Source organism: Pelobates fuscus, chromosome 1 (genome assembly GCF_036172605.1).
Source record: "Pelobates fuscus isolate aPelFus1 chromosome 1, aPelFus1.pri, whole genome shotgun sequence".
NCBI classification, from domain to species: domain Eukaryota; kingdom Metazoa; phylum Chordata; class Amphibia; order Anura; family Pelobatidae; genus Pelobates; species Pelobates fuscus.
The window spans coordinates 194,910,764-194,937,030 of record NC_086317.1 but is presented as its reverse complement, the minus strand read 5'-3'; the positions used below and the strand labels follow the sequence as shown (position 1 = coordinate 194,937,030).

The following is a 26,267-nucleotide window of genomic DNA, read 5'->3' as shown; positions in this document are numbered from 1 at the left end:
TTAGCATTCTGCACTTTGTATCCTGTGCTGCTCCCCTCAAGGGTATTGTTTTAGCCTTTTTAGGCTCCCTCCTGCATATTATATAGAGCCTGGGACGGCTTTAAATCCTGTGAGTTTTACTCTACATAAGGGGTCTAGCATTATGTATATATATATATAACATGTTATGTTATTTGTTTTTTTTTAGATTGATCCCGAATTGTTATTTCATTTCAGGTGCGGTATTTATTCTATGTTAATCTAGCGCCGCAAGAAGTGGTGGAACAGGCCATGGCTGGTTGTGGTGGGGTCCCCCGCTGATTTTAGGTGTAATACAGCGGGGTTGTGGCAGGGGTATGTCCTTGCCAATTTAGCTTGAGGGATTACATTTAAGTATATGGAATGAGATAAACAAGTTTTTAAGGTCTCAACCTCCCCTGCTTCAAAGGTCTCGTGCCCATCCTTAGTGGATAAGGTCGACTGATGGCGGGCATTGGAAAGATATGATTTTTATGACGAGGGGGGAGGTGAGAGGAAGTGGTGATTAGGAACCACTGTATGTTTATTGGCAAGGACGGTTGGGTCACTGTATAACACTATGTGTGGAGTTAAATATGTATATATGTAAATTTATGCTTATTTATGTCTAACGTTTTGGTTACAGAAAAATAAAAGATTTAATAAATAAAGTTATGGATGTGTTATGCAGTAATTTAGTTTGTGATAATAAATGCTGTGGCCTGTTTCATCCATACTAAGTGGTCTGTCGTTATTGGGGGCTTGAATGGGCTTAGATTTTGTTCTAGGCTGCACCGCGATTCCCCACTACGTACATACAAGGCCCTGGGGAGATAGCGCAGCTAAGCGGACAAGGGCACATGTAGGAGTGTGGGGATAGATGCATGGGATTGGTTGGGAAAGAGTGTGTGGGTGGGATTATGTTCTGTGTAAGTTAGTGTGGGGGAGGTCTTACCTCGGTGCCACTTGGGATTTGGGCCAGCAAACAGCTTCCCTCCCGCCCACCTTATTGGTATATTTAGTCACAGCTAGCCGGGGGTATGTCCTTGCCAATTGAGTTTGAGGGGTTATGTTTAAGTATATGGAATGAGATGAACAAGTTTTTAAGGTCTCAACCTCCCCTGCTTCAAAGGTTTAACATTAGGTTGCCTGAGGTCTCGTGCTCATCGAGCGTGGATAAGGTCGGCTGATGGCGGGCATTGGAAAGATATGATTTTTATGACGAGGGGGGAGGTGAGAGGAAGTGGTGATTAGGAACCACTGTATGATTATTGGCAAGGACGGTTGGGTCACTGTATAACACTATGTGTGGAGTTATATATGTATATATGTTAATTTATGCTTATTTATGTCTAACGTTTTGGTTACAGAAAAAGAAGAGAATTAATAAATAAAGTTATGGATGTGTTATGCAGTAATTTAGTTTGTGATAATAAATGCTGTGGCCTGTTTCATCCATACTAAGTGGTCTGTCGTTATTGGGGGGTTGAATGGGGTTAGATTTTGTTCTAGGCTGCATCGCGATTCCCCACTACGTACATACATGTCATGATCAGTGTTTTTATTGCCTGACTTTTCTACCCATACCCAGTGAAATGTTTTATTATTATTCATTTACCATTCACAGATAGTGGAAAAGCTGTATAATTTATGTACAAACACTTATAAAATACAAATTGAAAAATCAACAAACTGTGGGCATTATTGCTGTGAAGCTCTGTTGAACACACAGACACATGCAAAACATAGAGCTTCTAGACAATGACATTAGGAGCGAAAAGAGGAACAGAGGGATTTGAGTAGCGACTGCCCCTGCTAAATAGGGGCATTTAAGGGTATGTTGCTTTGAAGAATAAAAAGATTTACAGAATGAGCAGCCAACCTCATTAAAAGCTGACTGAATGAAAAGTCATGTTTCGATTTTTAAAAATATTATGATATTTAAACACAGTTCTTAATTAGAAAGGTTGACATGCAAAAATATATTGCACTAGTGAGTAAGCAAGACTGCAAGGTGTTACTTGGCTAAGTTTTCTCTCCTCCCCCATTAAGAGAGAATTTGAGCTCTGCAGCTGTTGCATGGAAGAAATGTTTTCAGGTCTAAATTTAATCATGAATCTTTTTCAAACTCTTCACTGACTTCAGTCCACACCCGCAGGGCAGGAGTCCTAGGGCAACAAGACCGCAATGATATCCCAGTATATCCACATCTAATTCTACCATTTACATTTTCAACAAAATTTTTCCTTCAATGTTGTGAAGTTCCCAGGAAGGGATAGAAAAACGTATGTCTGCTGTTGAAGAAAAAGCCCTAGGATATAAAGTTCAAAAGGATATATAATTATACTGCAAGATATTTACGTGGAACAGTAATATACTTCACCTACTTGATAAGGTATCTGTCTGTCTGTGTGTCTATCTATCTGTATGTCTGTCTGTTGTGTTGAGTGCATTATTATTAAATTAAGTAATTTATTTTATTATTACTTAGGCAATTACTTTATTTAAGACAATATAGCAAGTGATAACTAGACTTGTGCACACATTCTTTTCAGCTGATACAAGAGAATTTAATTCCTTAATCTATGCCTAAACAAATCGATCCATCAGTGATTTTACTCATGTAGATCTATAGGTACAATTAAGCTGGCTAAGATTCAATGCACCTGGAAACTATTTAATACTAGATGTAAAACTTTTAATTCTATACTTTGAGATATTTAGGGTATCTATCTATCTATCTATCTATCTATCTATCTATCTATCTATCTAACTATCAAGCTTAATCTATTATTTACTGCTAATTAAGACAACATTGTAACTACTATTTGTGCACAAATTATTTTTAACTGGTACAAACAAATCAAATTCATATTAATCTAATCCTGAAATTGCTCCATCTGGTATTTACCTGTGGAGTCTTATTAAACATATATGACTCCATAGATAAATCCTAGATGGGTCAATTCATTTGGATGTAGATTAAAATGAATTTGATTCATTTGTACCAATGGAAAAGAAGTCTACTAATAACTACATATGTACATAGGGAAATTTACATCTACCTGTTGACTACTAACTCTTTGTACCTGAGTTTGAAAACTGTGAAATATAGTATGCATACATGCAAGAGATAAACAATATAATTTTTAATAACCATAACACTCCCCTCTCCGCCCCCAAATATCAATAGCTCCCAGATTCAGAATAAAGACATGTCACTGTACTAGACTACATTGGTAACTCTATCTTTGAAGTGGTACTTGTACTTCAAACTAATGTGTATACCCCCACAAAAATGCACTATACATACATTTCTGACAGCTGTGTAACTTTGTGTCTAAGTTGCACTTGTGTTAGTGCCTGGTAACCTTAACTCCTTCCCGACCGATGACGGAAATTTTCCGTCAACCTTGTCCTTCAGTTAAGGACCGTTGACGGCAAATTTCCGTCATTTACTAAAGTTAACCCCAGATCACCGCAATCGCGGCGATCGCGGGGTTAACGGTGCTCCGGTCTGCCTCTGTATTAGAGGCAGACCGGGAGCACCCGATCGGGCTGCCCCAGCACCGGTGCTCGCTCTGACAGCATGTCAGAACGAGCACATGTGCTCAATGTACTTACCTTCCGCCTCCCTGCACTTCCGGGTTCTGTGTGAAGTGCAGGGAGACGGATCTTCACTGATCCTGCCCCCTGTGTAAAAAAAAAAAATTTAAGTTAAATCCCCTGTTCTAATAAAATTAACCCCTTCCCTGCCAATTGATCACTGACTACAGTGATCAATTGGCAGGGTATACATTTTAATGTCATCTGATTTTTTTTTTAACCCCTGAGGGTTAATTATTATTTTTTTTAACCCTCAGGGGTTAAATATATTGTATTAATTAATTTAAATATTAAAAAAATTATATATTTAGCTAGCTGGGATGGGTGGAGGTTAGTGGGAATTGTGGAATTTGGTGTTAGGCTAACTAGGGGTTAACGTTAATTTTTTTTTAAAATAAGCTTAAAAAGGTTAAAAAAAATTATTTTAACAGTTTTAGTAACGTTTAAGTAAAAAAAAAAAAATACCACCCCCCTTTACCCAGTCTAAATAAAAATTAACCCCTTCCCTGCCAGTTGATCACTGCCTACAGTGATCAACATACAGATCGCATTATTATACTGTGATCTAATTTTTTTTAACCCCGGAGGATTAACTTTTATTAATTTTTTTAACCCTCAGGGGTTCAATTTATTTAATTACTTCATTTAAATATTTTATAATTATATATTTTGCTAGCTGGGGTGGGTGGGAGTTATGGGAAAATGGGGAATTTACTGTTAGTGCTGCTTACTGCTAGTTAGGGGTTAACGGTAAAAGAAAAGTTTAGAAAAAAATGTAAAAGTGTAAAAAAAGTTAAGAAAATGTAAAACATTTAATAAGTAAAAAAAAAGTTTAAAAACGGGTTTTACAAAGTAAAAAAAAAGTTTTACAAAGTAAAAAAAGATTAACAAAGTAAAAAAATACATTAAAAAATGCTCATTACCACTACACTTGGTACAAGCTAGCGGAAAAATTATCCCATGCTAAGGTTCAAAATATGCCTTTTGAATTACCCTGGGATGTCTTCTTTAAGAAATGGTATGCCTTTATGGAGTAATTGGATTATATAGCCTTGTAAAATACTCTAAAATGGGACATGGACACAGCGTAAAAATTCAAAGTTTGAAAAAAACTGGAATGGCTGTGTCTCAAATGTGCCCCTTCAATGTCCACATATACCTGGCAAAGGTACATACGGGGGTATTGCTGTACTCAGCCGACATAGTTGAGCAACATATGAAGTATTATACAGTCGTAGTACACATAAGGTTTGAAAAATATACTGCGCAAACTCACTTTGTGTGTCAAAAAGGCAGAAAAAATGCGTATTACCACTACACTTGGTACAAGCTAGCGGAAAAATGATCCCACGCTAAGGTTCAAAAAATGCCTTTTGAATTGCCCTGGGATGTCTTCTTTAAGAAATGGTATGCCTTTATAGTGTAGTTGTAATATGTAGCCTGCTCAAGTGCTCCAAAGTGGGACACGGACGCATCAAAACCCTCCATGAAAATTCACACTTAAAAAACTTACCGTATTTTTCGCTCCATAAGACGCACCTCACCATAAGACGCACCTAGTTTTTAGAGGAAGAAACCCAGAAAAAAAATATTCTGAACAAACTGTCCCATAGTGTTTCTTACTATGGGACAGTTTGTACAGAATATTTTTTTTCTCCCCTGTCCCATAGTGTCCCCCCCTCCCATAGTCTTCTCCTCTCTCCCATAGTCTTCACTCACCCCCTCCCCATAGTCTTCACCCACCCCCTCCCCATAGTCTTCACCCACCCCCTCCCCATAGACTTCATCCACCCCCTCCCCATAGACTTCATCCACCCCCTCCCCATAGACTTCATCCACCCCCTCCCCATAGACTTCATCCACCCCCTCCCCATAGACTTCATCCACCCCCTCCCCATAGACTTCATCCACCCCCTCCCCATAGTCTTCATCCACCCCCTCCCCATAGTCTTCATCCACCCCCTCCCCATAGTCTTCATCCACCCCCTCCCCATAGTCTTCATCCACCCCCTCCCCATAGACTTCATCCCCCCCCCATAGACTTCATCCCCCCCATAGACTTCATCTCCCCCATAGACTTCATCCCCTCCCCCCATAGACTTCATCCCCCCCCATAGACTTCATCCCCCCCCATAGACTTCATCCCCCCCATAGACTTCATCCCCCTCCCCATATTCTTCTCTCCCATACTGTCCCCCTCCCCTTGTCCCATAATTACTTACCTGTCTTGCAGCGTTGGCCGGCAGCACAGGGCGCACCGCGGTAGTGGAACTTGAATTTCATGTTCCGGTTTCCGGCGGGACTGAAAGGAAGTGCGCACTCAGCTTGTGCATACTTCCTTTCAGTCCCGCCGGAAACCGGAACATGAAATTCAAGTTCCACTACCGCGGTGCGCCCTGTGCTGCCGGCCAACGCTGCAAGACAGGTAAGTAAAGCTTCATATTCGCTCCATAAGACGCACAGACATTTCCCCTCACTTTTGAGGGGAAAAAAAGTGCGTCTTATGGAGCGAAAAATACGGTAACTTGTTATGTCTCTTTTACAGCAGTGTAACTTCACAAAATGCACCATATGAGATACCCTGAGGTGTCTACTTTTATAAATGATAGGCCTTGGTCAGGGCCAGATTAAGAGCCCAGTGGGCCTGGTGCTGACCATTATGATAGGCCTAATTACAAAATCTTATTGACCAACAACACTAAAACAGTCCTACCTCCTAAGCGTCATGTATCTGATGGAGATGGTGCTGGAGGGAAACTCATAGGATGCAGCTATGAGAAAACACATACCCTATGCTAATCTCACGCTTTCATCTTTCAACTAAACCTGTCCCATACCATACCCCCTAACAGCAGTGTCCAGTAAAGCAGGAAGTCTATGGATGGGGTAAAAGGGTGGGCCACTGACACAAATCGCATAACCAGAACTGCCGAAAGGGATGAATATACACAAAAAGGGGACATGTCTGTGTCCCCATGTCTCCCAGTCCCTTAGTGTCTGTGTCCCTATGTCTCCCAGTGTCCCCATGTCACTAGGACACTAGGGGACATTGAGAGACATTGGAACACTTGGAGACATGGAGACACTGAGATGCTAAGGAACACTGGGAGACCTAGGGACACTGAGACTCTTGGTGACACGCAGGGGCGGACTGACCGGTCGGGCACTTCGGACATGGTCCGAGGGCCCGGCCGGGAGGGGGGCCCGCCATCAGGGGGCCCGGCCGCCCCTTCAAATGCTGCAGCCGCCTGAGCGCTCTCTTCAGAGCCTCAGGCGGCTGCAGCTTCTCACCTCCCCTCCCCTGTAGCTGTGCGGTCCGCGGTGCCCGGCCGGAGTGATAGGAAGGTGCTCAGTGTGCACCTTCCTGTCAGTCCGGCCGGGTACAGGAAACAGAAACTTCTGTTCCGCGCGGAACAGGAGTTTCTGTTTCCTGTACCCGGCCGGACTGACAGGAAGGTGCACACTCAGTGTGTGTGCACCTTCCTATCACTCCGGCCGGGCACCGCGGACCGCACAGCAGCTCGGCCACGCTACAGGGGAGGGGGTAAAAAGAGAGTGGGAGGGGGGGGGGTAAAAAGAGAGTGTGGGGGGGGGGGTAAAAAGAGAGTGGGGGGGTTAAAAGAGAGTGGGAGGGGGGGTTAAAATAGAGTGGGAGGGGGGGTTAAAAAGAGAGTGGGAGGGGGGGTTAAAAAGAGAGTGGGAGGGGGGGGTTAAAAAGAGAGTGGGGGGGGTTAAAAAGAGAGTGGGAGGGGGGGTTAAAAAGAGAGTGGGGGGGTTAAAAAGAGAGTGGGGGGGTAAAAAGAGAGTGGGGGGGTTAAAAAGAGAGTGGGAGGGGGGGTTAAAAAGAGAGTGAGAGGGGGGGTTAAAAAGAGAGTGGGAGGGGGGGGTTAAAAAGAGAGTGGGAGGGGGGGTTAAAAAGAGAGTGGGGGGTTAAAAAGAGAGTGGGGGGGGGGTTAAAAAGAGAGTGGGGGGGTTAAAAAGAGAGTGGGAGGGGGGGTTAAAAAGAGAGTGGGAGGGGGGGTTAAAAAGAGAGTGGGGGGGTTAAAAAGAGAGTGGGGGGGTTAAAAAGAGAGTGGGAGGGGGGGTTAAAAAGAGTGGGAGGGGGGTTAAAAAGAGAGTGGGAGGGGGGGTAAAAAGAGAGTGGGAGGGGGGGTAAAAAGAGAGTGGGAGGGGGGGTTAAAAAGAGTGGGAGGGGGGTTAAAAAGAGAGTGGGAGGGGGGGTAAAAAGATAGTGGGAGGGGGGTAAAAAGAGAGTGGGAGGGGGTAAAAAGAGAGTGGGAGGGGGGTAAAAAGAGAGAGGGGGTGTAAAAAGAGAGGGAAGGGGTAAAGAGGGAGGGAGTAAAGAGGGAGGGGGGTAAAAAGAGAGAGGGAGGGGGTAAAAAGAGAGAGGGAGGGGGGTAAAAAGAGAGAGGGAGGGGGGTAAAAAGAGAGAGAGAGGGTGGGTAAAAAGAGAGAGGGGGGTAAAAATAGAGAGGGAGGGGGGTAAGAAGAGAGAGGGAGGGGTAAGAAGAGAGGGAGGGGGGGTAAGAAGAGAGAGGGAGGGGGGTAAAAAGAGAGGCAGGGGGAGTAGGAAGAGAGGGAGGGGGAGTAAGAAGAGAGGGAGGGGGAGTAAGAAGAGGGTGGGAGTAAGAAGAGGAGTAAGAAGAGGGGGAAGGGGGGGAAGAAGAGGGGGAGTAAGAGGAGGGCAATTGCCCCCTCCCCTGTCCGCAGGCACCGTGTGGGCAGCCGGCAGGGGAGGGAGGAAGAGAGGACCCGGGAGCTCAGCCTGCAGCTCCTCTGGGTCCTTCTTGCGCGAGCACAGATCGTTGCCGCGGTTACCACGGCAACGTTACGGCTCTTGCGAGAGTAAACTCTAGCCCTGGAGCTACGGGCTAGAGTTCACTCTCAACACTGTGACCACCAGGGATTCCTGGTGGTCGCAGTGGTGAGAGTGAACTCTAGCCCCATAAACACACTGCCCCCACACACATTTACACACATTGCCTCACACACACATACACTGCCCACCCATACACACACAGCCCCCCATACACACACACACTGCCCCCACACACACCATACACATTTACACACATTGCCTCACACACACATACACTGCCCACCCATACACAGACAGCCCCCCATACTAACATTGCCACACACATACACAGCCCCCTCATACACACATTGCCCCACACACCCTACACATTCACACACTACACCCACTCACACACACTGCACCCCTTACACATTGCACCACTGCTCCTATACCCTACTACAGCCTCATATCCCAGCAGACCCCAGGTAAGTTGTCAAACTGTTCTTAAACGGTTTGACTACTTACTCTGGGAGGGGGGCCCGGCCCTCCTGGCACCATAACGACTACACAGAGCAGTAGTGGTTATTGTGCATGGATTATTTCTTTAAATAATCTACAAGTGCCCCAGTAGCCAGCAAGCCAGCCAGCCCAGAGGCCGGCCAGCCAGCCAGCCCACAGGCTGGCCAGTAGCCAGCCAGCCAGCCCACAGGCCACCAGTTAGGCTTACAGCCAGCAAGCCCACAGCCTGCCAACCGCAGCCAGCAAGCCACAGCCTGCCAGCCAGCAAGCCACAGCCTGCCAGCCAGCAAGCCACAGCCAGCAAGCCACAGCCTGCCAGCCGCAGCCAGCAAGCCCACAGCCTGCCAGTCGCAGCCAGCAAGCCCACAGCCTGCCGGCAGTAGCCAGCAAGCCCACAGCCTGCCAGCCGCAGCCAGTAAGCCCACAGCCTTCCAGCAAGCCCACAGACTGCCAGCCAGCAACAGTAATTAAGGTAAGAGGAGCCAACTTGGCCTAGGTATCAGCGAGCTATGTTGTGTTGCTATATTGTGAATAGGAACCAGAGTGTTGGAGACCCCCCTCCAGGCCCCATTAGACTCCATTGTAGTCTCTAATGGGACCTGGAGGAAATTCTTTCTAACACACTCTCTAAAGGACACTGAGATAGCGTCTGCTAGAATGCTCCCCCCCCCTCCATGGCCCATTAGCCCTCAATTGTAGTCTCTACTGGGGCCTTGAAGGGATTATTGCACTTTTGTTCCTTGTGTCTAAAGATTGTGTAGGGTGTGGCTGGAGGCGGTGCATGGAGGCGGGACATGGGTGGCGCTTGATGCGGAGTATAGGTGGGGCCTGTAAGGGGGCCCTTGATTTATTTTGCCCGGGGGCCCTGAGGGTTCTCAGTCTGCCCCTGGTGACACGGAGACATGGGGACACTAGGTGACTTTGACACATGAGAGGACACTGGGAGACAGGCCCGGACTGGCCATCGGGCACACCGGGCAAATGCCCAGTGGGCCGCAATGGCCATGGGGCCGAGGCTGGCAGGGGAGATCACAGGATCTTCCCTGCCAGCACCTGCAGGGCCAGCGCGCTACCCGAGCGCCGGCCCCGCTGTGTGCCTCCATGGGCCGGTGGGGAGATCAAAGATCTCCCTCACCGGCCCACAGGCACTGACATGCGGCCACCGGCAGGAGAGGGAGGGAGGCAGGAGAGAGGACCGGCGGAGCTCTATCCAGCAGCTCCGCCGGGTTCTCTCGCGAGGTCTGAGAGTTGCCACGGTTACCGCGGCAATGCTCAGATCTCACGAGAGTGAACTCTAGCCTGCAGGTTAGAGTTCACTCTCACCACTGGACCACCAGGGAAGGAAGCATGGTCCCCCCCCCCCTCATGGCAGAACGGCTCCCATCATGGCAGAACGGCTCCCCCCTCCCAGGCTAAAGGTAAGAAGGGAGGGGGGATATAACTTTTTATTATCATTATTATTATTATAATTATTATTAATAAAAAATATATATTTTAATTTAAATACAAAATACATTCACACACACAACCCCCAAACACACACAGCACCCAAATACACACAGCACCCCTAGACACACACAACACCAACAGCACCCCCAGACACACACAGCACCCTCAGACACACAAAGCACCCTCAGACACACAAAGCACCCAAACACACACAGCACACCCAGACACACACAGCACCCAGACACACACAGCACCCCCAGACACACACAGCACCCCCAGACACACACAGCACCCAGACACACACACAGCACCCAGATGCACACAGCACCCCAGACGCACCCAGCACCCTCAGACACACACACAGCACCCAGACACACACAGCACCCCAGACACACACAACACCCACAGCACCCCCAGACACTCACAGCACCCCCAGACACACAAAGCACCCAAACACACACAGCACCCAAACACACACAGCACCCCCAGACACACACAGCACCCCCAAACACACACATCACCCAAACACACACAGCACACCCAGACACACACAGCACCCCCAGACACACACAGCACCCCCAGACACACACAACACCCACAGCACCCCCAGACACACACAGCACCCCCAGACACACACACACAGCACCCAGACACACACGGCTCCCAGACACACACAGCACCCAGACACACACAGCACCCCCAGACACACACAGCACCCAAACACACACATCACCCAAACACATACAGCACCCCCAGACACACACAACACCCTCAGACACACAAAGCACCCTCAGACACACAAAGCACCCAAACACACACAGCACACCCAGACACACACAGTACCCAGACACACACAGCACCCACACACACACACAGCACCCAGACGCACACAGCACCCCCAGACGCACACAACACCCACAGCACCCCCAGACACACACAGCACCCCCAGACACACACACAGCACCCAGACACACACGGCACCCAGACACACACAGCACCCAGACACACACAGCACCCCCAGACACACACAGCACCCAAACACACACATCACCCAAACACACACAGCACCCCCAGACACACACAACACCCTCAGACACACAAAGCACCCTCAGACACACAAAGCACCCAAACACACACAGCACACCCAGACACACACAGTACCCAGACACACACAGCACCCACACACACACACAGCACCCAGACACACACAGCACCCCCAGATGCACACAGCACCCTCAGACACACACACAGCACCCAGACACACACAGCACCCCCAGACACACACAACACCCACAGCACCCCCAGACACACACAGCACCCTCAGACACACACAGCACCCCCAGACACACACAGCACCCCTAGACACACAAAGCACCCAAACACACATAACACCCCCAAACACACACAGCACCCCCAGAAACACACAGCACCCCCAGACACACACACAGCACCCAGACGCACACAGCACCCCCAGACGCACCCAAACACACACAGCACCCCCAAACACACACAGCACCCCCAGACACACACACAGCACCCAGACGCACACAGCACCCCCAGACACACACAGCACCCCCAGACACACACACAGCACCCCAGGCACACACACAGCACCCAGACACACACACAGCACCCAGATGCACACAGCACCCCCAGACACACACAGCACCCCCAGACACACACAGCACCCCCAGACACACACAGCACCCCCAGACACACACACAGCACCCCAGGCACACACACAGCACCCAGACACACACAGCACCCAGACGCACACACAGCACCCCCAGACGCACACAGCACCCTCAGACACACACAGCGCACCCTCAAACACAGCACCCTTGCTCACACACACAGCACACTCCCACACATATATATATATATATATATATATATATATATATAAAAATAACCCTCAGTGAGTTAACAAAGAAAATTAGAAACCTAGAATGTGACGGCAGATAAAAACACCCTCACACACAGCACCCCTCTTACACACACACACTACAGCACCCCTCACACTGCACCACTACACACATTACGCTCCAGATACACGCTAGATCCCTTACCCTATATGCACTCTTAATCCTCTATACACACACACAATCTCCTATACACACTCTGGGTCCTTTACACACGAAAACTCCTACACACACACACACACACACACACACACTGCATTCCTTGTCAGCAAACACATACAACATTCTCTAAACACACCCTCTCTACAACCCCTACACACACTACGTCACCTATACAAACACACTACAGCCCATATACACACACTCACTACATCCCCTATAACACTATGCCCTCTATACACACACTCTCTACAGCCTCTAGCCACACATATTACACCACAAACACAAATTAAATTGACCTATTTACACAATACCACACCACACTGTACACACACGCAATCCCTCAAGCAGGCTCCAAACACATGCACCATACACTTTCCTGGCCCTTTTGTCCTCTGGTATCCCACTTGTGGAGACACCAGAGACAATTTAAAAGCAAACACAGCGCAAGCATGTTATTAAATTTGCTGCGCAGAACAAATTCAGGGTCTTTTTCTAATGCCAGAGCTCTTCAGCGCGGCTCTGCGCATTGAACCAACATGCTCACTTTGAGAGGGGGCGTGCTTGTAATTATTGATGACAAAACACACCCTCTCTGGCCCCGCCACCTTAGAGGGCCGTTCTGATTGAAAAATGCTCGGGCCTAATTTTTTTCCCAGTCCGGCCCTGCTGGAAGACATGGGGCACTGAGACACTGTGATATATAGGGGACACTGTGATATATAGGGGACACTGGAGACTCAATAAAGACCTGGGTACAGGTCAAAACATTGCAGTGTCCAATAAACCTGCTTAAATCTATCCCAGTGAGTGCCTGATATTTTTTTATTTTATACTACGGGACACTGAGACACTTGGGGTCACTGTGAGACATGGGGACACTGGGATACTAGGAGATTCTGAGAGACTAGGGGTCACTGGGACACTATGGACACTGGGAGACACCAGGGACACTGGGAGACATGGGGACACAGAGACACCAGGGACACTGGGAGACACGGGGACACTGAGACACTAGGGACACTGGCTGGGAGACATGGGGACACTGAGAGACTAGGGGCCACTGGGAGACATTGGGGCCATTGGGGCCATTGTGTCCCTAGTGTCTCAGGGTCCCCATGTTCCCCAGTGTCCCTATGTCTCCCAGTGTCCATATGTGTCAGCGTCCCCAAGTCTCTCAGTGTCCCCATGTCTCGCAGGCTTGAAACTGCTGTCTGGACTCTCTGTGCAGAGCTGCTCCCCTGCGGATCAGTGAGTAGAGAGAGGCAGGGAGGGAGATGCTGTAACTTCTTATCCATGCCTCTCTCCACACAAACACCGACCCCTACTGGCCGGCGCTGGTATTGCAGAATAAATTCTGTTTATACTGAGACAGACATTTGTATTGCCGGTATTACTGCAATACCGGCACCGGCTAAGCAGCCTCAAATACCTGGGAAATACTTCTGAGAAATACCTGGCAACCATAAGAAATACATGAGAAATACCTGGCAACCCTAAGAGTAGTGTGTAAAAATCAATGGGCCTATTCCATGGGCCTGGGCCTGGAGCTGCAGCTCCATCAGCCCCTATGTTAATCCGGCCCTGGCCTTTGTGAGGTTTTATTGAACAGTCAAACTGCTATAATACCCCAAATTGAAGCATAGGCCCATTAAATCCGCCTCTCAAAATTCTACTGTAAATGTTGAAACGGACAGGTCTCCTATATGGCACTGTAGCTTCACGAAATAGTGCCAAAAACATACAATGGGGGTACCGTTGTACTCAGCAGAAGTAACTAAACACATAATAAAACCTTGTACAGGAATAGCACACAACAACTTTACAAAATACACATGAGAAGTTCTTTCTTATAAGTTTGTGTGCCAAAAACCCCAAAATACTAAATTTTACTCCAATATTTAGCAGAGATTGGCGGTGAAATGGCTACTTAGAAAGTGTCAAAACAACCTTAGGACAATAGCGTGTGATGTCTACTTTATATAAATATACTTTTGTGTGGCAATTTTGTTTTCTTTTATGGCTATTAAGCTTACAAGACAAACATACCAAATTCTAAAATCGCTCCATATTAAAAGTTTATTTTACTCCTTGTGCTTTGTGACCTGTAACTACCAAAAAAAAACTGAAAATCCCAGACACATTATATATTCTGTAAATCAGAACAACTAAATGAATTTATTTTTAATTACTTTCTTTAACCTGCACTAATTAGGCACACATTATTATTGCAAAAACTGTACAAAAAACACAATTTTTTTCTTTTTTTTTGCATTTTTCTGTATTTTTTTATAATAAATAAGCATTTTTATATATATATATATATATATATGTCACATCAAATTAAAGCCCTTTCTGTCCTCTAAAAAACAGTATATAATATGCGTCGGTGCAATAAACGAGAGAGATGCAAATTGAAGTTGAACGCATACAGCAAGAAAATGCAAAAATTGCTTGTGTCATTAAGCGTAAGACAAGCTTCTGAAGCTGTGTCCTTAAGGGGTTAATTCTCTTCCATTTATGAAGTAAATAATTTTGTTTATGCAGTCCTTGGCACACCTCCCTGCATTATACAGCTTTCCTGTTAAGAGCCATCTAATGTGTAACCTTCCTTTATTGCAAATTATGTTTAATTTGGAATTTCTTGTATCCTGCTCTGTTAATAGCTTGCTAGACATTGCAGGAGCCTCCTGTGTGTGAGTAACTTTTAATTTACAGAGCAGGAGATAAAAACTTTTAAACTAAGTTACATCTGATTAAAAATTAAAACATTTTGTTTTCCTGCAGGCTGTGTGAGTTACAAAAGTGATTTAAGTCCCTTAGCCCATCTGACCCTTCTCTCCCTCAGCCTAATTTTAAAACTTACCCAGCCCAACAAAGCACCCAGAGCTCCATCAGCTGTTCCAGTGCCCTTTGCAACAGGTAACCTTCTAAAAGACCGTTTCCCTCCCACCCTACCCCAAGCTCATTTTCTCATATATAGATAGTACCCCAAACAACTTTCATTCTCCTGAAATGAGCACATCCTTCCAATCTCTTAACCCTATCGAATACATACCCTGCCCCCTATAAATAGCTATATATCACATACCAATATTATACACTTTTATTTATTTTTTAATTTTTATTTTTCACTATTTGTGTTCCATTTTCATCTACACACCTCATACCCCTAACATAATTCCAAATATGACCATACTGTTATTCTTAATAATCCTTTTCTCACTACAATTTTGTTCACATCACTAACGCCAAAATCACACACCTCAAACTGGAAAACAAATTATCCTACACCATGGCCTGCTCTGTTTCTGTAACTTATCTGCTGAGTGCTGGTGAAGAGTTATAAGAAATAGCCCTCCTACCCCCACCTCACAAAATGATAAAGTATCCCATTCACTAAGTAATGGCACCCCCAGGCATAAAAGGGGTTAAACGCCGTTTAGAGGATATTCCCCTTCCAGATACACAGGCAGCTACCAGAACAGGAAACCCTATGAATGCTGTAAACAGCTGAACCGGAACCATACGAATGCTGTAAACAGCCGCATAGGAAAAACCATACGAATAGGTTTACACTTCTAGCAGTCAAACTGGAACAGCATACAATAAATCCCCCCAAGAACGAGACAAGGCTCCGTTTTGAGGGTCAAGCAGGAACAGACTGAGCTGTGTCTTTATTGGCCTTATATACACATTTTACAGACATAGTCCCACCCACAGGGTTTTGTGGAACATCCAATCAAAACATACAACACAGATAAACACTCCCACAATGACATGACAATCCCTCCTCTCTATCCTGGAGATAATTGGGAAGTAATCCAATTATCTCCAAGGACAGAGAAAAAACTCTATTAAGCACATGCTAGTAAAAAGACAGTAAAATACAATAAAATACACAAGGTTACATTTATTACATAAAATACAGACATGCAACATGTAACGGCACCCCCAGGCATAAAAGAGTTAAACCGCCGTTTAATAGATCTTCCCCTTCCAGAAATACAGGCAACTACCAAAGACACCAATTCGCCGAACAGGAAACGATATGAATGCCGTAAACAGCCGAATAGGAAAAAACATATGAATAGGTTTACACTCCTAGCAGTCAAACTGGAACAGCATACAGTAAATCCCCCCAAGAATGAGACAAAGCTCCGTGTTGAGGTTCAAGCAGTGAACAGACAGAGCTGTGGGTTTATTGTTCTTATATACACATTAGTACCACCCACAGGGTTTTGGAAAACAACCAATAAACACGTACAATACACTCAGACACTCCCACACAAAATCCTCCCCTCTGCCTGTGATACAATTACCTTACACAATGGGTAATGTAATTATCACAGACAGAGAAATACAGTTTTTCCACATTATTCATAACTTTAAAAGTATGCATCACATTCACATAAACGTACATTTTCAGAATCAGCATACTCCAAATACAAACATACGTCAAAATCATACAAATTGGTCCAGTGGTTCAAAAGATAGATCGTAGTCCTTTGTGACCAAATGAAGCATGGCTTTTCTGCCCAAAACCAGTTCCACAGAGTCTTCTATCCTGGAGATAATTGGGAAGTAATCCAATTATCTCCAAGGACAGAGGCAAAACTCCATTAAGCACATGGCAGTAAAAAGACAGCAAAATACAATAAAATACACAAGGTTACATTTATTACATAAAATACAGACATGCAACATATCCCCAGATAGCTTAGGTCTTAGCACACATTATTACTGAATGGCGCTCAGACCACACACATACAGTTCAATTGCCATGGAGCCAAAGTCTTTCCCATAGTCTTTCATTATACGAATGGGCTCCATGGCATAGCTATCTGGGGTATCACCGCTCATACAGGGCAAGCACCGAATGACCCGGCTTTCATGTCTTTGCATGGGAAAATCAAGTGTTTCAACATGGGGCCATAGTCTAAAGGCGGGCAACCAGGCTCCTCAAATGCACAGTGGCGAGATTGGTCTCGTCACACAACATATCCCCAGATAGCTTAGGTCTGAGCGCACATTATTACTGAATGGCACTCAGACCACACACATACAGTTCAATTGCCATGGAGGCAAAGTCTTTTATTGCACGAATAGGCTCCATGGCATAGCTATCTGGGTTTAATGAGTTCATTCAGTAAATCCGTGAATAAACCGGCCATGTGTGAACTGCAGACTGCTGCCATCCAATGTTCAGTATGTGTAGCCGCGGCCACCCAGTATAGTCAGTTAACCAAGGCTTCTGAGCGTTCAATTGGCGGTGCCTGCAAGCTAACCGCGGCTCCCGGGAGGCCAATAGACGGCTGTTTGTTCGGTAGATAGAATCTACCGAACGCCTGGGCAGAAATACATGAATAGACCTTTCTGCATAGGAAAATAAAGTATTTAAATGCCGCTCCATAGTCAAAAGGCAGCAGGCAGGCAACCAGGCTACTCCAATGCACGGTGGCGAGATTGGTCTCGTCACACACTATATGGCCAAACAAAAATTATATCCAAATTCCTGTTCTTTATGTTACTTGCCCTTGCAAATGATATGGAGTCTAACCCTGATCCCCCAGCTAATTCTAGTCCTAATCTCCCCACTAAAAAGGCCTCTCTTTTGTGCACTGCAACATCCGTAGCTTGCTCTCTAAACTGGATGCACTACAAGCCTGGTGTTCCATTACAAATCAAAACTCATTGTGCTCTCGGAATCATGGTTAATGACTAAAATACCAGACTCCGGCCTTGCAAAACAGAGTTATTCATGTTTTAGAAATGACAGAGCAAAGAGAGGAGGAGACATAGTTGATTATGTTTACAAGTCCATAAAATGTACTCCTTTAGAAAACTATAACTCCCCTTCTGCCTTTGATTTCCTTTCTGACACAATTGAGATCCCTTTCAGTAAAACTATCATTGTTGCTGGAATCTACCGCCCACCTAGGTCTCCGGTGCACTTCCTTTCTGACATAGCCTCAACTGCCCTGATGCCTCCCGTCTGCTCTCTGTAACCTCCTCCTTTGGCCTCACGCAGTTGACTTCAACCACTCATACAGCAGGAAACACTCTTGACCTCATCTTCACCAATCTCTGTACCACCTCTAATCTCTCCACCGTTCCATTTACTTTGTCTGACCACCATCTACTAAGATTTGACATCAGCATACCCCGTACCCAAATTTCACCACCCTCAACTCTCCAATATCTCAAGTGCCTTGATCTCCAGCAGTTCTTTACCAAACCCAATACTCTCCTTTTACCCATCTCAAATCTAACTTGCTTTAGCTCGGCTACTTCGCTCTACACCACAACTCTCTCCTCTCAACTCGACATCATGGCACCTCCTACAATTAAATGCAGCAAGCGCCCCCAATTACAACCCTGGCACACCAAGCTGACCCGTTATCTCCAAAAAAATTCTAGAACTGCTGAACACTGCTGGAGAAAGTCTCACTTTGCATCTGACTTCCTCCACTATAAATTTATGCTGCGCTCCTACAGCCTGGCTCTTTCCACTGCAAAAGTAAATTACTTTAATACCCTCATAGGAAACTGTCCCATCAACCCAAACACCTATTTCACACTTTTGATGCTCTTCTTCGCCCTTTTAATCCCCCTCCTTCTACCACCTTGTCTGCCACATACTTTGCATCTCACTTCACTGAGAAGATCTCTACAATCAGAGAAGAGATTGCTAATTTCTCTCTTTCCCTACCATTACATCACCCAACCCCACTTCCTCCACCATTCTACACTCATTCGCACCTGCTAAAGCAGAAGAGGTTTCTGCTCTGCTCCGGTCCTCCAGCCCCACCACCTGTTCCCTAGATCCCATTCCTTCATATCTTATCTGCATTATGTCTCCCTGTCTTGCTCTTCCCCTCACTAAAATGTTCAATCTCTCCCTTTCCTCTGGCACATTTCCCTCACCCTTCAAACATGCAACTGTAACCCCAATTCTGGAAAAGACCAGCCTTGACCCCAACTCCCCATCCAACTACCACCCTACCTCGCTACTGCCATTTGCCTCCAAGATCCTCAAGAGAGTTGTGTACACCAGACTGACTGACTTTCTCGAAACCAACTCTCTGCTTGACCCCCTTCAGTCTGGATTCCGCGCTGGTCATTCTGTATAAACGGCTGAGACCAAAGTATCCAATGATTTAATTGCTGCTAAATCTCACGGCCATTACTCTATCCTACTTCTCCTTGATCTTTCTGCTGCCTTTGACACTGTTGATCATCAACATCTTCTTCGCATTCTCCGTAATTTTGGTCTACGGGATACTGCTCTTTCCTGGTGCTCCTCTCCCAGCGCTCTTTCAGTGTTTCTTTCCCCCAACCACTCTCTGTCGGTGTCCCCCAAGGTCCCCTACTGTTCTCTATCTATACTGACTCCCTTGGTAAACTCAACAGCTCCTTTGGTTTCCAGTATCATTTCTATGCAGATGACACGCAAATCTACCTGTCCTCTCCTGATCTCTCTCCGCCCATCTGACTGCCCCTGTTTGATTTCCAACTGGATAGCTGCTCACTTCCTTAAACTCAACCTGTCTAAAACAGAACTTCTGGTCTTTCCTCCCTAAAGTGTTACTACTCCTGTGTCTGTCTCCCTCCAAGTCCACGGCGCTACCATCACCTCTACCTTGCAGGCTCGCTGCCTGGGTGTTCTTTCTGACTCCAACCTCTCCTTCACTCCTCATGTCCAATCAATCATCAAATCCTTTCACTTCCATCTCAAAAACATAGCGCGCATCCGCCCCTATTTAACCCCGGATGCGGCTAAGGTGCTGGTCCATGCTCTTGTTCTCTCTTGCCTGGACTACTGCAATACTCTTCTCAATGGTCTTACGTGTTCCCAGATTGCATCGCTGCTATCTATAATGAACTCTATCAGTCCCTGCATTGGCTTCCAGTTAGATATAGGGCTCAATTTAAAATTCTGGTGCTTGCTTACAAATCCCTACATAATGCTGCTCTAACCTACCAATCCTCCCTAATACACAAGTATGTCCCGTCCAGGCCCCTAGGCTCTGCCAAAGACCTATGTATGTCCTCTGTCCGTACTCCCACCTCTAACGCTCGCCTCCAAGACTTTTCCAGGGCTGCACCTCTTCTGTGGAACTACCTTCCCTTCTCCGTAAGAATTTCACCCAGTCTTCACTCAGTCAAAAAAACATTGAAAACTCACTTCTTCAAGAAAGCATACCAATTTAACTGTTAGCAGGTTTTCATCCCCCACCCTCCATGACTCCTCTCCTGCAACTGTCAAAAATTACCTACTAAGTCCTCAATTAATACTTTTCTAACAACCTACTTTGTACCCCTACTTTTACCCTTTGTGTCACTATACCCCACTCCCTCTAGAATGTAAGCTCATGGAGCAGGGCCCTCCACCCTTCTGTTCCTGTACGTCCAGTTGTCTGGTTACAATTAGATATCTGTTAGTCCACCCATTCTACAGCGTAACGGAATCTGATCGCGCTATATAAATAATATAATAATAATAATAATAATAGTCCAACTACTAAGTGAAACTGCAGCTCAAAACCAAAAAAGGGAACTGTTGTTTTTTTGGAGATTTTAATATTGATTGGCCAAATCCTATAAATAAATCATGTACGCTTGTTTAAGGCTTTGCAGCTAACACAATTAATTTCCTCCCCAACTCGCATTAATATTAAAAGCCAGAACCACACCTTGCTAGATTGGATTTTCTCCAGTTATCCTAGAAACATAGAAACATAGAATGTGACGGCAGATAAGAACCATTCGGCCCATCTAGTCTGCCCAGTTTTCTAAATACTTTCATTAGTCCCTGGCATTATCTTATAGTTAGGATAGCCTTATGCCTATCCCACGCATGCTTAAACTCCTTTACTGTGTTAACCTCTACCACTTCAGCTGGAAGGCTATTCCATGCATCCACTACCCTCTCAGTAAAGTAATACTTCCTGATATTATTTTTAAACCTTTGTCCCTCTAATTTTAGACTATGTCCTCTGGTTGTGGTAGTTTTTCTTCTTTTAAATATAGTCTCCTCCTTTACTGTGTTGATTCCCTTTATGTATTTAAATGTTTCTCATATCCCCCCTCGTCTTTCCACCAAGCTATACATGTTAAGATCCTTTAACCTTTCCTGGTAAGTTTTATCCTGCAATCCATGAACCAGTTTAGTAGCCCTTCTTTGAACTCTCTCTGACAGAATCCAGGAGGCGGGCGTTCTCCCTAACAGTTTCAGTGACCACTGTCTAGTGTACTGCATACGCAAAATAAAGGCCACTAAATCCCCTCCCAAGATTATAATCACCCGGTCTTTCAAAAAATGTTATCTTGAATCCTTTTAAAGTCTCAAGAACATACCATGGCAAAGATTAAGTCTAATACCAGATCTAGACTGTGCAATTGCATTTTTTTAGTCTGAGCTCTTGCATGTTTGGAATTTGCATGTTCCTTTGCATAAAGTGCGACTCAAAGGGACACACCTGCCCTGGGTTACAGCTGACCTCATTCAAATGTACCAGTTTAGAGATTCACTGTGGTCGAACGATCACTGTACTTACAGACAATGGCGAAATGCATGCACAAAACAAACAAAAATGGCAAAGGCTCAATATTTCAGTGAAAATTTGAACAACAACCTATTAAACCCAAGAAACTTCCGGAAAAATCATAAATAGCATACAAACCCGCACAATTCACGCCCAACCCTCCACTGTCAAAATGGACAACCAAACACTGCAACACCCCCTAAATGTAGCAAATAGAAATAGAAAAAGGAGAGAAGTGAATGGCGCTTGCACAGTAAAATGAACAATAAAAAACACAGTAATGGAGTGAAAAAAGGTGTTCCCCAACACCCTAAAGTCAAAGTAGTAAAATAAAGGTACTTGAAAACAACAAGTGCCAAATACACACACCACTCCCTGTGTACCAATAAAAGATGATACTTCTACATGTACAGATGTATGTAGGAAATATTCCATGTAGTAAATTCCTATTACAACACTACAAAATGTACTATTTTTTGTTGTTATAGGAATTTACTACATGGAATATTTCCTACATACATCTGTACATGTAGAAGTATCATCTTTTATTGGTACACAGGGAGTGGTGTGTGTATTTGGCACTTGTTGTTTTCAAGTACCTTTATTTTACTAAATGTAGCAAATGCCTTTGAAAATTATTTTGTTGGATGTGTTACCACCCTGGTTGCTAAGAAAACAAATGACACTCATTTTCAGACCACATATAAGGATCAGGCCCTTACAAATCTTAAAAATCCTCATATAGAGAAATTCAATTTTAGACCTGTGCCTGTTAGTGTCGTAAATAAACATCTTAATTTAAAAATGAAAAACCAGTGTGGACCCAATCAAATCCCAGCAATGTTGCTGAAGCTCAGTGCGCCAGCAATTGCTAAACCCGTCACTACCCTTATCAATGAATCCCTGGTGTCAGGATACGTACCCAAACTTTAAAAGACTGAAAAAGTTGTACCTATCCATAAAAGTGGTGACAATACTTTTGGTATCTAACTGTCGCTCTATATCATTGCTCCCTGGATTGTCAAAAATCTTGGAAAAATGCGTCCACACGCAACTATGTGAATATTATCAACGATCAAATTATCTGACCCCTGATCAAATCACTCAACTTCGACTGCCCTCTTAAAAGTTTTGCAATGCCATAAAAATTGTCATGGAACAAGGAGACTTAACTGGAGCTATTTTCCTTGATTTTGCCAAGGCCTTTGACACAGTATACCATGGCATTCTTTTGCAAAAACTTAAAAACTCAGGCATTGGTAATCGTCCGCTAACCTGGTTTCGATCGTATGTTTCAGACCGATTGCAATATGTGGCCATTTTTAATAGCGCTTCCCTCCCTCTTCCAGTCACGTGTGGTGTTCCCCAAGGCTCCATACTCTGCCCCCTGCTATTCACATTATTTATAAATGATCTGCCTAATGTCTGCATATACATACATGTACATGAACTAATATAAACAAATTATTTGTGTATATTAGTTCATGTACATGTATGTATATGTGTTTATGTATATGTATATGTACATGTGTTTATGCGTTCACATATACATATTTATGTGTGTGTGCATGTATAAAGTGTACCATCCTCTGTACTGTCTGCTTGGTTTTTTTTTTCTTCTCCCTCTCTCCCCCCTCACTCTGCTCTTCAGAAAGATATTTATGACCCTCTGCAAAAATGGTGTCCATTTTCTAACAAACCTGTGTCTTATCTACACTCATGTCGCTTTAACCCCTGTATCACAACTCAACTTTATTCTATGTGTCGTCTTGCTCAGAAATGCTTCAGACTTGAGAAAGGGAGGTTCTCCCGAAAGCTTGTCATTAAAAAATTCAATATATATATATATATATGTATATATATATATATGAAACAAGGGGGGGTTGGCTGCACTCACCTAAACAGGCATAAATGGGGGTGCTGCTGGGGGCCAAATTATACAATACACAAGATCCTATTCACTAAACAGCAACTTTAATGTTGAAAGATTGTATTATTTTTAAAAAAAAACACCTAATCTAGGCAAAAATAATGGGGGTTTAGTTACATTATATGATCATACATTGCATAAGCCTGCCACAACGTCAATGTACCCCATCTTTGGCAGGTCCTACACTAACAGCTATCACACCTTTCACATACATTCTTACACAGCCATATACACGGACAGACATACTAACATATACACACATAGACAGACATACTGACACACATATACCATATTTCACCACATAATAGTCGCCACCACATAATGCTCGCACCCTGGCTTCTCAGTCCAAAAATTGTTTCAAATCAAATTCATCACGTAATAGTCGCATACATAACCATTGCTGCTTTTGTTGTAAGACATTCATATTCTTGAAAAATGATGGCAAACATCCTACTGATCTTATACTTAAGATCATTATTATCTATCAGTTTATTGTATTTTAGTGCATTTTATCTCAGGAGGACAGGGATCAGGATCAAAATTGGGAAACAAGGATCAGGATCAGAGTTCTCAAATTGAATTCTGGTCATGACCTCAACCCGATTGAGATGCTGTGGCATGACCTCAAGAAAGCGATTCACACCAGACATCCCAAGAATATTGCTGAACTGAAACAGTTCTGTAAAGAGGAATGGTCAAGAACTACCCCTGACCGTTGTGCACGTCTGATCTGCAACTACAGGAAACGTTTGGTTGAAGTTATTGCTGCCAAAGGAGGTTCAACCAGTTATTAAATCCAAGGGTTCACATACTTTTTCCACCTGCACTGTGAATGTTTACATGGTGTGTTCGATAAAAACATGGCAACATTTCATTCTTTGTGTGTTATTAGTTTAACCCCTTAAGGACACATGACATGTGTGACATGTCATGATTCCCTTTTATTCCAGAAGTTTGGTCCTTAAGGGGTTAAGCAGACTGTGATTGTCTATTGTTGTGACTTAGATGATGATCAGATCACATTTTATGACCAATTTGTGCAGAAATCCATATCATTCCAAAGAATTCACATACTTTTTCTTGCAACTGTATGTGAGATTTTCCACGTGCCTTGTTTATTTGAAAATGTTTGGGAAACCCAATCCCCTGTTTTTGTATTTTGAAGATATTGTTTTCAGGTTTATTCTAGTTTTTTTTTTTCTTTCCAAATAAATTTATTAAAGGAGGATTGTATCATTGTTAGCCAAGGTTTTGGTATTTTTTAAAGGTATCATTCAGAAGATATATAGCCACTTTGGAAGAATATAGACTTTGATGAGATTCACCCTTCATACTCATATTGAGTTTTAACACTTATATTGAGTTGTGTATTCATTTTTTTTTTATTAAAGACAATATATTAATTTCCACTATTTTCCTAGGGTTTCTTGTTAATTGTATACCCAAGTATGGGAGCTAACATTTTGCCCATTTAAATCATATGTGTTTTGTATATCTCTTTTAATTTCAGGACTTAAATATTTATCTATAATCAATGTCTTGTCTATATTTCATTTATAGTTGGATTGTTTTTTTTATTTTTTTATTTTTTTAAATTCTTTATTTTTATTGTGCGTCAGTGAACAAATTCACCTGCATCGTCACAACAACGAGTGCAAGAACATGCAAACATTACAATGAAACAGGTTACGTAAGGCATGGGTCTGCTAGGATTAATACTTTGTTTCATTTTGCTGCATCAGCACATTTTTATATCAACGAAAAAATACAAGAAGTTTCTGTACACATCTTCAATGAGTTAGTTAGTAGGCTAATGTTACAAGTATGACCTGTACGTTTAAGCGTGCGAGTGTAGTGGTGACGAGTTAGTCGCTCAGATGTGTGTGATGATGTGAATACTGTGATATGGTACATGTTTAATGAGACAAGAGTATAAGAATTTTAGAGGAACTTAAGAAAGTGTCTGTCAACAGGTTTAGCAATATGTGAGTGGCAGGCAACAGGCCCTATGGGGACATGGCCTTGTGTGGTGAACATAATATGGTACAATAAGGAGATTATTAGTGAAAAAAAAAAGGGAAAAAAAAGGTGAAGCATTGAAGGGAGAAGCATAGGATATAAAACATATTCAGACATTGAGGGTTACTCAAGTGTCAAGTCCAGCTCGGTTGTGGAGGCTCTGCAGGGTCTGCAGGGTCTGGGTAGAGTCCTGAGTGGCAAAGGCACTATGTGGGGTCTTCTGCACTTCACAGGAGTATGGGTGTCCTGTCAGCCTATTCCCTGCTTGGGAGAAGAATTTACGGGTGCTTGAGAGTCCTGCTGGGATCGAGCAAGGGGGA

General features: G+C 44.3%; 1 protein-coding gene across 1 annotated transcript in view; it reads left to right on the top strand.

The window, feature by feature from the left end:
* Positions 1-2,121: 2,121 nt before the first annotated feature.
* Positions 2,122-26,267, top strand: part of CACNA1S (calcium voltage-gated channel subunit alpha1 S) — a 307,567-nt gene continuing 283,421 nt past the window's right edge. The window contains exon 1 of the mRNA XM_063453212.1: positions 2,122-2,392. The gene's annotated coding sequence lies outside the window, so the exon portion shown is untranslated. The remainder of the gene's footprint in view (positions 2,393-26,267) is intronic.